General features: G+C 48.7%; 1 protein-coding gene across 1 annotated transcript in view; it reads right to left on the bottom strand.

Moving 5' to 3' along the window:
• LOC140428531 (immunoglobulin kappa light chain-like) overlaps positions 1-3658 on the bottom strand; it is a 36690-nt gene extending 33032 nt beyond the window's left edge. Inside the window, exon 1 of the mRNA XM_072515101.1 lies at positions 3579-3658. The gene's annotated coding sequence lies outside the window, so the exon portion shown is untranslated. The remainder of the gene's footprint in view (positions 1-3578) is intronic.
• Positions 3659-15838: the final 12180 nt, after the last annotated feature.

The raw sequence follows: 15838 nt of genomic DNA, 5'->3' as shown, positions 1-15838 counted from the left end.
GACCTGTGTCTTACATGAAAACGCCACAAGTCGGTATTCCCAGAAACAAGCGACTGAAACGACGCGGCAAGGTCCCTGCGAGGCGGAATGGGTCCAAGTGATTGAGCACCTCCAAGGCCTCAGCCTGGATGAGGGCGGTCATTTCCGGAGTCAGGAGGTCATGTTGCAGCTGTACAAAACTCTGGTACGGCCGCATTTGGAGTATTGCGTACAGTTCCGGTCACCGCATTATAGGAAGGACGTGGAGGCTTTGGAGCGGGTGCAGAGGAGATTTACCAGGATGTTGCCTGGTATGGAGGGAACATCCTATGAGGAAAGGCTGATGGACTTGAGGTTGTTTTCGTTGGAGAGAAGAAGGTTAAGAGGAGACTTAATAGAGGCATACAAAATGATCAGGGGGTTAGATAGGGTGGACAGTGAGAGCCTTCTCCCGCGGATGGAAATGGCTGGCACGAGGGGACATAGCTTTAAACTGAGGGGTAATAGATATAGGACAGCGGTCAGAGGTAAGTTCTTTACGCAAAGAGTGGTGACGCCGTGGAATGCCCTACCTGCAACAGTAGTGAACTTGCCAACATTGAGGCCATTTAAAAGTTTATTGGATAAGCATATGGATGATAATGGCATAGTGTAGGTTAGATGGCTTTTGTTTCGGTGCAACATCGTGGGCCGAAGGGCCTGTACTGTGCTGTATCGTTCTATGTTCTATGTCTATTTCGCGCGCTTTTCACAGCCTCCTGCGCTTGTATGCACCAAACGAGGTGACGGCGACGTTGAGGGACGTAATGCGCAGGCGTGCACCACGCACGACCGCACCACGCATGCGCGGTGGTGCAGCGAACGTGATGACGTCACAACGTGTGGCAACTGTGGCTCTGCCCATTTAAAGCGGCAATGCCCCGCAAAATCTCGTCCATGTCTACGATGTGGAAGACTTGGCCACTATGCTGCCTTCTGTCGAGCAGCTCAGCCTGCCAACTCATCACTTCAGCCAGCCTCGCAGGAATGTTTTTTTTATCATAGATTATCATAGAATTTACAGTGCAGAAGGGGACCATTCAGCCCATCGAGTCTGCACCGGCTCTTGGAAAGAGCACCCTACCCAAGGTCAACACCGCCACCCTATCCCCATAACCCAGTAACCCCACCCAACACTAAGGGCAATTTTGGTCACTAAGTGCAGTTTATCATGGCCAATCCACCTAACCCGCACATCTTTGGACTGTGGGAGGAAACCGGAGCACCCGGAGGAAACCCACGCACACACGGGGAGAATGTGCAGACTCCGCACAGACAGTGACCCAAGCCAGAATAGAACTTGGGACCCTGGAGCTGTGAAGCAATTGTGCTATCCACAATGCTACCGTGCTGTTCGGGCAATTCAACCCGCGGTCACCGAGTCCGATGCGGACCTCCCACACAGCAGTGACACCGAGGACCAGAAGGCGCCTTTTTGAGTCGGTGTCGTAACGAAAAACAGGCTGTCCCCGAAGCAAAGACACCAGCCGCTGTCGGTATACAGCATCGACCCAGACGATGAGTGGTGTGCCACCCTGACAGTCAACCAGAATTCGTCGCCCACCTCAGAGACTTAATTTGTGAACTTTGTGGATTTATGGACTTTCTGATTCGTTCTGTTCTTCCGTTTAATCGTTCATTGGTTTGTATATAGTGTTCATCTCGTTATTCTTGTGACACACTGTTTTTTTCTGCACCAGGCACCTTCCCATGTAAATAGCTTAGTTTTTACGTACATAGTCCGGTAAATATTTCGCACACACGTAGTCACGAACATTCACCATACACTATTTATTGCCACGCAGGTACATTTTTATAAAAGGGGGGATGTCATAATATACACCAGTATATCATGGTGCAGACACACACTGATGGACACACAGTGGGACCAATCAACACACACAACACAGCAGCCAATCACCAGTGAGAGCACACGCACTGTCAAGACAGGGACCATCAGAGTTTCCGCTCATTCGAGTTGCCGCTCGCTAGGAGGACAGAGCTCACAGCCTGTAACACAGACATTCACCATGTGCTGAGTGCATCGACTGGTTGGGACAAGGCAAAGGTCTTTAGTTAAAGCTAGTATCGTATTAACCCACAGTCTAAGTATGTTTGAACAGTTAATGATTCAATAAAATAGTGTTGCACTATTTCAAGTGTTGGTGACCTGTATGTGATCCAGAACACCCAACACATCAGAAGGCTCTGCACCTTCAACACACCCTTTGGCAGGTACTGCTATAACCGTATGCTGTTCAGCATTGTCTCGGCCTCAGAGATCTTCCATAGAATCATGGAGCAGATGATGGAGGGCATTGAAGGGGTTCGTGTGTATGTGGACGACGTTATCATATGGTCCACAACACCCGAAGAGCACATCTCTCGTCTCCAGCAGGTATTCCGCCGTGTCCATGCCAATGGCCTCAAGCTGACAGGGCCAAGTGTTGCTTTGGCATGTCGACACTTAAGTTCTTAAGTGACCAGATATCTCAGCAGGGTGAGCGCCCGGACACAGATAAGGTCTAGGCCATCGAAGCCATGAAGACCCCTGAAGACAAGAAGGCGGTGCTGCGCTTCCTAGGCATGGTAAACTATTTGGGCAAGTTCATCCCTAACCTGGCCTCACACACCACGGCCCTCAGACACCTGGTGAAAAAGTCTCCTGCCTTTGAGTGGCAGGCAGCTCATCAAGCAGAGTGGTTGGAGCTGAAAACCAAGCTCACCACTGCACCTGGATTGGCATTTTTCACGCCGCAGTGACACACACCGATGTTCACTGGAACCGGGAGCTGCCAGGGAAAGATATGGAGAAGGTTTTAACACATGATATAAAGAACAACACACGACGGAGTCCAGGTTTCACTGAGCGTTTCCATCCTTCCCGAGACACGTCCAATAAAACCTTCACCCTGACAATCAGCAACGTGCAGCCCAGTGACACTGCCGTCTATTACTGCTCCGTGTGGGGAGATATCAGTGGGAATGGATCACAGCTGAATGTAACCAGTAAGTGCATTCACAATGACATCACTCCATAGAGGGGAATCCTGTAACCAAACATTCCCAGTGAAGAGGAGAATGGGCTGGGGAATTGCCATTGTGATGTTATAACCCAATATTCCATGGGACTGTGACTCCTCCCTGGGAGCATGGCATTGTAAAATCTTTCTCCTGTCGCCATATCAGCTCTGAATAGAGGTGGTAACCCCAAAACGTTATTTCTGTTATTCAGGTCGGCTTTGAGAATTCCAAAAAAGTTACAAATTGGACATTGCAAAACATTAATACATGAGTGACCATCGCTGATGCAGGTACCATAACCTCCCCGAATACATCACTAGTTCACCCCCAACAACATCAGGTCTGTGTACGTTATTAAACAGCCTTCTTAACTTGTCCTACAGGTTTGAAGGAATGTGCCCGTACCGACCGAGCTCTCTCAGCCCCTGCACCCTGTTTAAAATTGTACCAACTCATTCACATTGCCTCTCCTCATCTTTACCAAACTGAGTCACTTTCCACTTCTTTGTGATAAATTTCATCTGTCCCGACTCTACCTATTTCACCGTTCTGTCAATATTCCCCGGAACCTGACACTGTTCATCTCACTCTTCCCGACATTCCTGAAATTGGAGGGAGCTGTTCACTGGGAAATTCTGCCTCCTCTACTCAAGCCCATTTTAAATATTTAAAAATCTTGCTCATGTCCCCTCTTGCTGAAAATTAACCAGTGCGACAAAATCTGATTGTGTCATCACACCGAGCCTCCCCCATTGTCTGCCTGTCTCTCTGAGGACATGGTGCTGGGCACAGCCCTCTGCACACACTGCTGCCATCACTTTAGTCAGGGTGCATGCGGGAGCTGGACATTACTCTCACATTCGGGTTGCCTTGTCCCAGCCTTGCCTTGTTATTTTAGGACAATTACATTGAGCAGAAAAGGAATGAAACAATTGTTTATAAATCACCTATCACAACTTCAGGGTGTCCAAACACGATTCGCAGACAATTAAATAGATTTACACAGGAAAATAGGAATGTAGTATTACCACCCCCTGAGCTAGTGTGCGGTCAATTCCAGCCCCACTGGACCCGGAGTCACAACACAATTGAAATTAAACAATAATTCTTCGAAAAACTCCCAAATTTTTGACTGCCCAATAATTACAGTCACCAGGTTTGTAAATCCCAAAACATTAATTTTTATCAATGACAATAACTATAATTAAATATGCAGCAAGTACAACAGGCTAACAAATATATAATTCCTCATCCCCCCACTTTAATTCACCCCACCCTCTACACACACATACACAAGACAAACAAACACAGAGGGAAAAGAGGGGTGTATAAGTAATGGTGACAGTTAAAGGATAAGAGTCCTTGTTGCAGATGGTTGTCTTCTCTCCCACCTTCCTTCAGTCCAGGCTTTCAGTTCGAGGTTTCTGCTTTCAGTCTCTAAGGGTTTGCACTGCAGATTCATCCAGGTTCTCTGTAGATTCAGAAATACAGCAGCTGTGCAGCATTTCTGAGGAAAGGGAGAGAGAGAGAGACTTACACAGTTTCTTCTCTGAGTGTTCACAGCCTGACTGTCCTTTCCTTGGTTCTCTGGGAACCATCTCTCTCGGATAGGATCCAATCACCACCTGTCGCCGGGCAGAATACAGCCTTTTGCCAATTCATTGGCCACCAAGCAACCACTCAAGCTGAATCCCTCCAATCTCCCTTGGGTGCCAAAATGCCGACTGTTCAAAGGTTAACACAACGCACTAGATTGCAAACACTTCATCTGCGCGGTTTAAAGGTACATGTCCATTAAACATCCATGGATCGAAAATGATAGTGGCAAAATAAATGAAATGGAAAATAAGGGAATCAACAGGAGTGGCCCTTACAATATGAACAGTAGTAGGCCATTCAGCCCCTCGAGCCTATCCCGCCATTCAATGAGATCATGGCTGATCCGTGCTAACTCCATATCCCTACCTTTGGCCCATATCCCTTAATAACTTTGCTGAACAGAAATCTACCTCAGATTTAAATTTCACAACTGAGCTAGCTTCAGCTGCTGTGTGTGGGAGAGAGTTCCAAATCTCGACGACACTTTGAGTGAAGAAATGCTTCCTGACATCTCTCCTGAACGGTCTGGCCCGAATGTCTAGACCATGCTCCCTAATTTTAGAGTCTCCAAACGGTGGGAATAGTTTATCTGTCTTTCCTTGCTTTCTCCTGCTATCGGAATCACTGCTGTAGGGAACACACAAATCCCACACAAACGGCAATGATAGAAATGGGCATATCATCTGGTTTAGGGATCTTGAAATAATGGTGTGGGGTATTTCATCTCGAGCTGCAAGGATGGACTTGGCTGAACCCCTCAGTTCAGTGATGGCTCCTCCTAAAGAGCAGCTTCAATACTGTACAGATTGTCTCGATATCTGTGGAACTCTCTGCACTGGAACCAAATCCATGACCTCCTAACTCGGAGGTGTGATCACTTCCACTAAGTCACACCTGACACTCTTCATCATGTCCATTGCAATCTGTTTGGAAACTCATATATTAAACAACAAGTCATCATATAACTTTATTTAATGAATCGTTAAACTTTGAGTGATGGAAAATCTATTTCTTTGCATTGAACTCCATCTGTTTGCTATGCACAGGTCGATTGGCTGACCCAGTCCTTATTCAGTATCCAAACATCAGCAAGGTGCCAGAGGGTGATACTGTGGAGTTACAATGTGCCATGTACAATGCCAGTGTGAATGACACTGATGTCCACTGGTATCACCAGAGACCCGGGTACGAGAGGCAGTGGACGATGAGCTGGTTTGTAAATGGCACCATCAGCAAGTCCCGGGTTTTCCAGGACCGTTTTCAGCATTCCCAGGATTTCAGCAGGAACAGTTACATTCTGACCATTGTGAATGTGACCCTCAATGATACAGCTGTCTATAGATGCAGTGTGTGGAGCTACATCCATGGAGCAGGGAGCCAGCTCAATGTCACAGGTAAGTCAATACTGACTCACACTGACAGAGTGACAGTAACAATAAGCAGATTGGGAACCTGTTTTACCTCCCACAGCAGAGTAGACACGTGCAAACATACACAGCCACACACAATACTGTAGTGGGCACAGAATGCAGAGTGGCAATGTGATTTGGAGAGTGAAAGATGCAAGAATTGAAGAGTGGAGATATGAGAATGGATCAATAACTTTTCAATGATCCATGGGAGTGTCTGTCACTGACTAGGTCAGCGTTTATTGCCCATCCCTAAATGCCCTTGAGAAGATGGTGGTGAACTGCTTTGTTGAACTTCTGCAATCAGAGACGTTTGATACATCTGAGTGTCCTGTTGGGCTATTTCAGAGAGCAGTTACTATCAACAACATTGCTGTGGGTCTGGAGTCACCTACAGGCCAGACTGGGTAAGGATGGCAGATTTACTTCACTGCAGGATATCAGCAAACCACATGGGTCTTTGTAACAATCTGGCAATTTCATTATCACCATTACTGGGAATAACATTTTTATTGTAAATGTATTTAATTAACTGTATTGAAAATCCTCGGGTGCCGTGGTGGGATTTGACCAATGGAAGAAACAAGGACGGGTGTTGGACATACGACGTTCGAAGCTGCTCCAGTATTTAATCTGCTCTTGTCAATCCACTCCATTCCCCCATCCTCTCCCCAACTCCTTTGATTCACTCAGTGAACACAAATTGATCAAATTCAGTCCTGAAAACACCCAACAACAGGACAGAGCTTCCTGTGCTCGAGAATTCCAAAGGTGCGCAACTATTTTCTTCCTTATCTCATGGCCAAGCCCTTATTCTGAGATGGTGATTCTCCCATTCGAAACTCCCCAGCCAGGGGAAGCAGCTTCCCAGTTCTCCCCTGCCAAATCCCTCAAGGATTTTCAATGTTTCAATGAGTTTATCTTTAATTTTTCTCAACTCCAGAGATGATACGCACTGTCTACTCAATGATAGGCCCTGTTGACTCAATGATAGGCCCTGTCTACACAATGATAGGCCCAGTCTACACAATGATAGGCCCTGTCTACTCAATGATAGGCCCTGTCGACTCAATGATAGGCCCTGTCGACTCAATGATAGGCCCTGTCGACTCAATGATAGGCCCTGTCGACTCAATGATAGGCCCTGTCGACTCAATGATAGGCCCTGACTACTCAATGATAGGCCCTGTCTACTCAATGATAGGCCCTGTATACACAATGATTGGCCCTGACTACTCAATGATAGGCCCTGTCTACTCAATGATAGGCTCTGTCTACACAATGATAGGCCTTGTCTACTCAATGATAGGCCCTGTCTACACAATGATTGGCCCTGTCTACTCAATGATAGGCCCTGTCTACACAATGATAGGCCCTGTCTACTCAATGATAGGCCCTGTCTACACAATGATAGGCTCTGTCTACACAATGATTGGCCCTGTCTACACAATGATAGGCCCTGTCTACTCAATGATAGGCCCTGTCTACACAATGATAAGCTCTGTCTACACAATGATAGGCTCTGTCTACACAATGATAGGCCCAGTCTACTCAATGATAGGCCCTGTCTACACGATGATAGGGTCTGTCTACACAATGATTGGCCCTGTCTACACAATGTTAGGCCCTGTCTACTCAATGATAGGCCCTGTCTACACAACGATAAGCTCTGTCTACACAATGATAGGCTCTGTCTACACAATGATAGGCCTTGTCTACACAATGATAGGCCCTGTCAACACAATGATAGGCCCTGTCTACACAACGATAGGCCCTGTCTACTCAATGATAGGCTCTGTCTACACAATGATCGGCCCTGTCTACTCAATGATAGGCCCTGTCTACTCAATGATAGGCTCTGTCTACTCAATGATCAGCCCTGTCTACTCAATGATCAGCCCTGTCTACTCAATGATCGGCCTTGTCTACACAATGATAGGCCCTGTCGACACAATGATAGGCCTTGTCTACTCAATGATAGACCCTGTTTACACAATGATAGGCCCTGTCTACAAAATGATAGGCCCTGTCTACACAATGATAGGCCCTGTCTACTCAATGATAGGCCCTGTCTACACAATGATAGGCCCTGTCTACACAATGATAGGCCCTGTCTACACAATGATAGGCCCTGTCTACACAATGATTGGCCCTGTCTACTCAATGATAGGCCCTGTCTACACAATGCTAGGCCCTGTCTACTCAATGATAGGCCCTGTATACACAATGATAGGCTCTGTCTACACAATGATTGGCCCTGTCTACTCAATGATAGACCCTGTCTACTCAATGATAAGCTCTGTCTACACAATGATAGGCTCTGTCTACACAATGATAGGCCTTGTCTACACAATGATAGGCCCTGTCTACACAATGACAGGCCCTGTCTACTCAATGATAGGCTCTGTCTACTCAATGATCAGCCCTGTCGACTCAATGATCAGCCCTGTCTACTCAATGATCGGCCCTGTCTACTCAATGATAGGCCCTGTCTACTCAATGATAGGCTCTGTCTACTCAATGATCAGCCCTGTCTACTCAATGATAGGCCCTGTCTACTCAATGATCGGCCCTGTCTACACAATGATCGGCCCTGTCTACTCAATGATAGGCCCTGTCTACACAATGATAGGCCTTGTCTACTCAATGATAGACCCTGTTTACACAATGATAGGCCCTGTCTACACAATGATTGGCCCTGTCTACTCAATAATAGGCCCTGTCTACACAATGATAGGCCCTGTCTACTCAATGATAGGCTCTGTCTACACAATGATAGGCTCTGTCTACACAATGATTGGCCTTGTCTACACAAGATAGGCCCTGTCTACTCAATGATAGGCCCTGTCTACACAATGATAAGCTCTGTCTACACAATGATAGGCTCTGTCTACACAATGATAGGCCCTGTCTACTCAATGATAGGCCCTGTCTACACAATGATAGGCTCTGTCTACACAATGATTGGCCCTGTCTACAAAATGATAGGCCCTGTCTACTCAATGATAGGCCCTGTCTACACAATGATAAGCTCTGTCTACACAATGATAGGCTCTGTCTACACAATGATAGGCCTTGTCTACACAATGATAGGCCCTGTCTACACAATGATAGGCCCTGTCTACACAATGATAGGCCCTGTCTACTCAATGATAGGCTCTGTCTACTGAATGATCAGCCCTGTCTACTCAATGATCAGCCCTGTCTACTCAATGATCGGCCCTGTCTACACAATGATAGGCCCTGTCTACACAATGATAGGCCTTGTCTACTCAATGATAGACCCTGTTTACACAATGATAGGCCCTGTCTACTCAATGATAGGCCCTGTCTACACAATGATAGGCCCTGTCTACACAATGATAGGCCCTGTCTACACAATGATAGGCCCTGTCTACACAATGATTGGCCCTGTCTACTCAATGATAGGCCCTGTCTACTCAATGATCGGCCTTGTCTACTCAATGATAGGCCCTGTCTACTCAATGATAGGCCCTGTCTACACAATGATAGGCCCTGTCTACTCAATGATAGGCCCTGTCTACACAATGATAGGCTCTGTCTACACAATGATTGGCCCTGTCTACTCAATGATAGACGCTGTCTACTCAATGATAAACTCTGTCTACACAATGATAGGCTCTGTCTACACAATGATAGGCCTTGTCTACACAATGATAGGCCCTGTCTACACAATGATAGGCCCTGTCTACTCAATGATAGGCTCTGTCTACTCAATGATCAGCCCTGTCTACTCAATGATCAGCCCTGTCTACTCAATGATCGGCACTGTCTACTCAATGATAGGCCCTGTCTACTCAATGATAGGCTCTGTCTACTCAATGATCAGCCCTGTCTACTCAATGATCGGCCCTGTCTACTCAATGATCGGCCCTGTCTACACAATGATCGGCCCTGTCTACTCAATGATAGGCTCTGTCTACACAATGAACAAGAACTTACGATGATTGTTTACTTTCCGCTGTGAGGACCTTTTCCAGGATCTGATCCATGCGGAACTGTATTTCACACTCCAGCAACATCTTTTGGGCAGCATTACTGATGTAGTTTACATTGATTTTAGTAAGACACATGACAGATCGATCAGTAAATTAGAAAGACCCAAGATAACGTATTATAGAATCATCGAATCCCTCCAGCGCAGAAGGAGGCCATTTCGCCCATCGAGTCTGCACCGACCCTTCAAATGGGCACTCTATCCCTGTCCAATCCTATCCCCATAACCTAATTGTCCTTCCATAATTGTCCTTGTGGAGGTGGTGGTGAGCTGCCTTCTTGAACCGCTGCTGTCCCTGTAATGTAGGTACATCCACAGAGCAGTTAGAGAGGAAGCTCCGGGATTTTGACCCAGCGACAGTGAAGGAACGGATATATTTCCAATCAGGATGGTGAGTGACTTGGAGGGGGGCTTGCAGATGGTGGTGTTCCCAAATGCCTGCTGCCTTTGTCCTTCTGGATGGTAGAGTTTTGAAATAACTGCCAAAGGAGGCTTGATGAGTTTCTGCAGTGTATCTTCTATTGCGATCCTGGACAAGACTGTAACAGTGGCTGGGATATGGGACAGAACCCAAATATTTTATTTTAATTGTGTAAGAGTTTGAGGAAAGGAGACCTCACTCCAGGAAGGATTTCATGAAGAAATAGGGACATAGTAAACAAACCTCAGTACTAACACAGTATTAAAGTATCTTTCACATCAGACCTGAAAATAGTTTACAATTACGCCTTCAACAATACTACTCAATACAGTGAATACAGCAACCCTTAACTGCTATCTTTGTTCCCACTCAAACTACAAGAAAATACATCTCAGCTCTCAGTCTACCTTCAGTACCTTTAGCTCTCAGGAATACCTGCTCAACAGGGATGCCTGGCTAATCTACTTTGATAAAGAAAGGTGGCTTGACACTGCTTTCAAGGTAAGATCTGACTCCTGTCAGACCCATGCAGAAACTCTGGCCCTATCTCTTCAGAAGCTGTTTCAGCTGGTTTGTTCACCCTTCCAGCCACACTGCTCTCTGTCTGCAGACAGAGCTTTTAACTGAACTGCAGAGAACAAACTGCTTAACTTCTGGTCACAGCTTCAGTTCGAACTCCACTGACCTGCATTCCCTGCAAAATGTCAGATACCCTAGGTCCACCCAGTAATGACATCATCTTACCAAGCTGAAATCTAATTAACTCCACAGGGAATCGCCTTAGTCCAAACAAAGCTGCATTAGCCCAAGCGTTTTACAATAATTTCATCATTGGGAGCACTGGCTCCCAAACCTGTGTTGCCCTTCAAACTAGGATTTATTTTGAAACATGCTTACAGCAGTCACACATTCTATCCCAGGCTTATAACCCTTACCCCACCAAGTACATATAATACAATATATCAGAAATTCCTACATTCATCACACTTGTAGGTGGTACACACAGCTGTTACTTGCTTTGATGGTGGAGGGACTGAATGTTTAAGGAGGTGGATGGGGTGCCGATCAAGTGGGCTGTTTTCTCCTGGATGGTGTTGAGCTTCTTTTGTGTTGTTGGAGCTGCGGTCATTCAGGCAAGTGGAGAGCATTTCTCACCTGACTGAATGGTGGACGGGCTTTGGAGAGTCAGGAGGTGAGTTACTTACCGCAGGTTTCCTCACCTCTGACCTGCTCTCGTAGCCACACTGTTTCTATATATTTAATGCAGTTCAGTTTCTGGTTAAGGGTAACCCCCAGGATGGTGATACTGAAGGATTCAGCGATGGTAATGTCCTTGACTGTCAAGGGATGATGGTTAGATTCTCTTTGGTCGGAGATGACCATTGCCTGGCACTTGAGTATCATGAATGTTGCTTTCCACTTGTAAAGCGAGCCTGAATGTTGTGCAGGTCTTGATGCACAGGGACTCAAACTGCTTCAGTATCTGAGGAGTTGTGAATGGTGTTGAACATTGTGCAGTCATTGGTGAACATCCGCATTTCTGACCTTACGATGGAAGGAAGGTCATTGATGAAGTAGCTGGAGATGGTTGGGCCGAGGACACTGCCCTGAGGAATTCCTTCAGTGATGTCCTGGCACTGAGATGATTGACCTCCAACAACCACAACCATCTTCCTTTGTGCCGGGTTTGAGCCCAACCAATGGAGATGGAGAATAACAGTTTTTACACCAAGAGAACATTTGACTGAGTTTGGCCTCAATGAACCCGAGCAAAACTGGAATCAATCAGAATCAGGAAGAAACGGGTGAGGTGAAAAGCCTGTGATAGATTCATTATGCACGGGCTGTGGAAAGTGATTAACTGAAATGAAAATTGCTTATTGTCACAAGTAGGCTTCAAATGAAGTTCCTGTGAAAAGCCCCTAGTCGCCACATTCGGGGAGGCTGGTACGGGAATTGAACCGTGCTGCTGGTCTGCCTTGGTCTGCTTTAAAAGTCAGTGATTAAGCCCAGTCTGCTAAACCAGCCCCTGGCTAGGTGGAGTCAGATTTGGAGGAGAGTGTACATCGGCTGTGGAAGGATGGGTGTGGTAGTATGCATTAGGGGTCATGTGGGACAGTGAAGCCGTGATGCCATTGGCTGACAGATCCCGGGTCCTGGTTGGCTGTTGATCTCTGGCTCCGCCCTGAAGGCGGAGTATAAGAACCAGGAGTTCTCCCCGCAGCTCCAGTCTGTTGCTGAACTGCGGGGAACAAGTCACGCTTAATAAAGCCTCATCGACTTCATCTCTATTCGTCTCTCGTAAGTCATTGTGCGCTACAATTTATTAAGTGTGCTTAAAGGACTATGGAGCTCAGGATCGTCCTGGAATGCCTGAGGATCAGCCCCCACGCAGTGAACTCAGCAGCAATTTTTAAACACTGGCAGACTTGTTTCGAAGGCTACCTCCGAATGGCCCCCGGCTGGATCACAGAAGACCAGAAACTGCAGGTCTTGCATTCGAGGGTAAGCCCGGAAATTTTCCCTCTCATAGAAGACGCAGAGGATTTCCAGACAGCGTTCGCAGCACTAAAGAGCGTCTACATTCGCCCAGTGAACCAGGTCTGCGCACGCTACCAACTCGCAACGAGGCGGCAAAGTCCCGGAGAATCGCTAGACGAATTCTACGCCGCGCTGCTAATTTTGGGACGGGCCTGCAGCTGCCCGCCGGTAAACACGGCTGAACACATGGACATGTTAATTCGCGAACCGTTTGTGGCAGGTATGAACTCTCCCCAAATCCGCCAAAGACTGTTAGAAAAAGAGTCGCTAGGACTCTCAGAGGCACGGGCCCTAGCAGCTTCCCTAGATGTGGCCGCGCAAAACGCCCGCGCGTACGGCCCCGACCGCGCGGCAGCCCCTTCAGCTCCGTGGACCCCCGTCGCGACAAACCCCCCCCTCACAGGCTTGCGCGGTGCAGACGCCAGGTCATTCCGGGGGGCCCACTGCTATTTCTGCTGCCAGGCGAAACACCCCCGGCAGCGCTGCCCGGCCCCGCGCAGCGATTTACAAGAGCTGCGGCAAAAAGGGCCATTTCGCGGCTGTGTGCCGGTCCCGGGGGGGTCGCCACTGTCCCCGGAGAAGAAAGAGTCCAGCGCATCCCAAACGCTCCCCAACCCCCCCAGCGCCCCATGTGCGACCCGCAGGCACCGCCATTTTGGGTCCCGGCCAGCACGAGGGGAGGATGGGCGCCGCCATCTTGTGACCCCCCCAGCCATGTGCGATGCATGGGGGCAGCCATTTTGTCCACCCCGCCGCCATCTTGGGACCCCCCAGCCATGTGCGATGCATGGGGACGGCCATTTTGTTCACCCCCGCCGCCATCTCGGACGACAACAATGGACCCCAGCATCGACGGCTCCACGGGGTTCGAAGAAGACGCTGAGACACTATGACCACGTCTGGCCTCGGTGACGCTGGACCAAGCACGGCCCCGGACGCTCCAGACGACGACAACAACGGTGCTGATCAACGGACACGAGACACCATGCCTGATCGACTCCGGGAGCACAGAAAGCTTCATCCACCCCGACACGGTAAGACGCTGTTTTTTGACCATCCGTCCCAGTACGCAGAAGATTTCCCTAGCTGCAGGATCCCACTCCGTACAGATCAAAGGGTTCTGCATAGTGACCCTAACGGTGCAAGGGAGGGAGTTTAAAAACTACAGGCTCTACGTCCTTCCCCAACTCTGCGCGCCCACATTACTGGGATTAGACTTCCAGTGCAACCTGCAGAACCTAACATTCCAATTCGGCGGCCCAATACCCCCACTCACTATCTGCGGCCTCGCAACCCTCAAAGTTGAACCCCCATCCTTGTTTGCAAACCTCACCCCGGATTGCAAACCTGTCGCCACTAGGAGCAGACGGTACAGCGCCCAGGACCGGATATTTATTCGGTCCGAAGTCCAGCGGTTGCTGAAGGAAGGCATAATCCAGGCCAGCAATAGTCCCTGGAAAGCACAGGTGGTAGTAGTAAAGACAGGGGAGAAGCAAAGGATGGTCATAGACTATAGCCAGACCATCAACAGGTACACACAGCTAGATGCGTACCCTCTCCCCCGCATATCCGACATGGTCAATCGGATTGCCCAATATAAGGTCTTCTCCACCGTGGACCTCAAGTCCGCCTCCCACCAGCTTCCCATCCGCCCAAGTGACCGCAAGTACACAGCCTTCGAGGCAGACGGGCGACTATACCACTTCCTAAGGGTCCCATTTGGCGTCACAAACGGGGTCTCGGTCTTCCAATGGGAGATGGACCGAATGGTTGATCAATACGGGTTGCAGGCCACGTTCCCGTATCTCGACAACGTAACTATCTGCGGCCATGATCAGCAGGACCACGACGCCAACCTCCAAAAATTCCTCCAGACCGCTAAAGCCTTGAACCTCACATACAACGAGGACAAGTGCGTGTTTAGCACAAACCGGCTAGCCACCTTGGGATATGTAGTGCGCAATGGGATAATAGGCCCCGACCCCGAACGCATGCGCCCCCTCATGGAATTTCCCCTCCCCCACTGCTCCAAAGCCCTGAAACGCTGCCTGGGGTTCTTTTCATATTACGCCCAGTGGGTCCCCCAGTACGCAGACAAGGCCCGCCCCCTACTACAGTCCACTACCTTCCCCCCATCGACAGAGGTTTGCCAGGCCTTCAGCCGCATCAAAGCGGATATCGCAAAGGCCACGATGCGCGCCATCGACGAGTCCCTCCCCTTCCAAGTCGAGAGCGACGCCTCCGACGTAGCTCTGGCGGCCACCCTTAACCAAGCGGGCAGACCCGTGGCTTTTTTCTCCCGAACCCTCCACGCCTCAGAAATCCGCCACTCCTCAGTGGAAAAGGAAGCCCAAGCCATAGTGGAAGCTGTGCGACATTGGAGGCATTACCTAGCCGGCAGGAGATTCACTCTCCTCACTGACCAACGGTCGGTCGCTTTCATGTTCGATAATGCACAGCGGGGCAAAATTAAAAATGACAAGATCTTAAGGTGGAGGATCGAGCTCTCCACCTTCAACCACGAGATCTTGTACCGTCCCGGAAAGCTGAACGAGCCGTCCGAAGCCCTATCCCGCGGCACATGTGCCAAGCACAAATAAACCATCTCCAAACCCTCCATGAGGACCTCTGCCACCCGGGGGTCACTCGGTTCTACTATTTTATAAAGTCCCGCAACCTCCCCTACTCCGTGGAGGAGGTCCGTACAGTCACCAGGAACTGCCACATCTGCGCAGAGTGCAAACCGCACTTTTTCAGGCCGGATAGAGCGCACCTGATCAAGGCTTCCCGTCCCTTTGAAAGCCTTAG

Source organism: Scyliorhinus torazame, chromosome 1 (genome assembly GCF_047496885.1).
Source record: "Scyliorhinus torazame isolate Kashiwa2021f chromosome 1, sScyTor2.1, whole genome shotgun sequence".
Lineage (NCBI taxonomy): Eukaryota > Metazoa > Chordata > Chondrichthyes > Carcharhiniformes > Scyliorhinidae > Scyliorhinus > Scyliorhinus torazame.
This window is presented reverse-complemented; position numbering and strand designations above follow the sequence as displayed.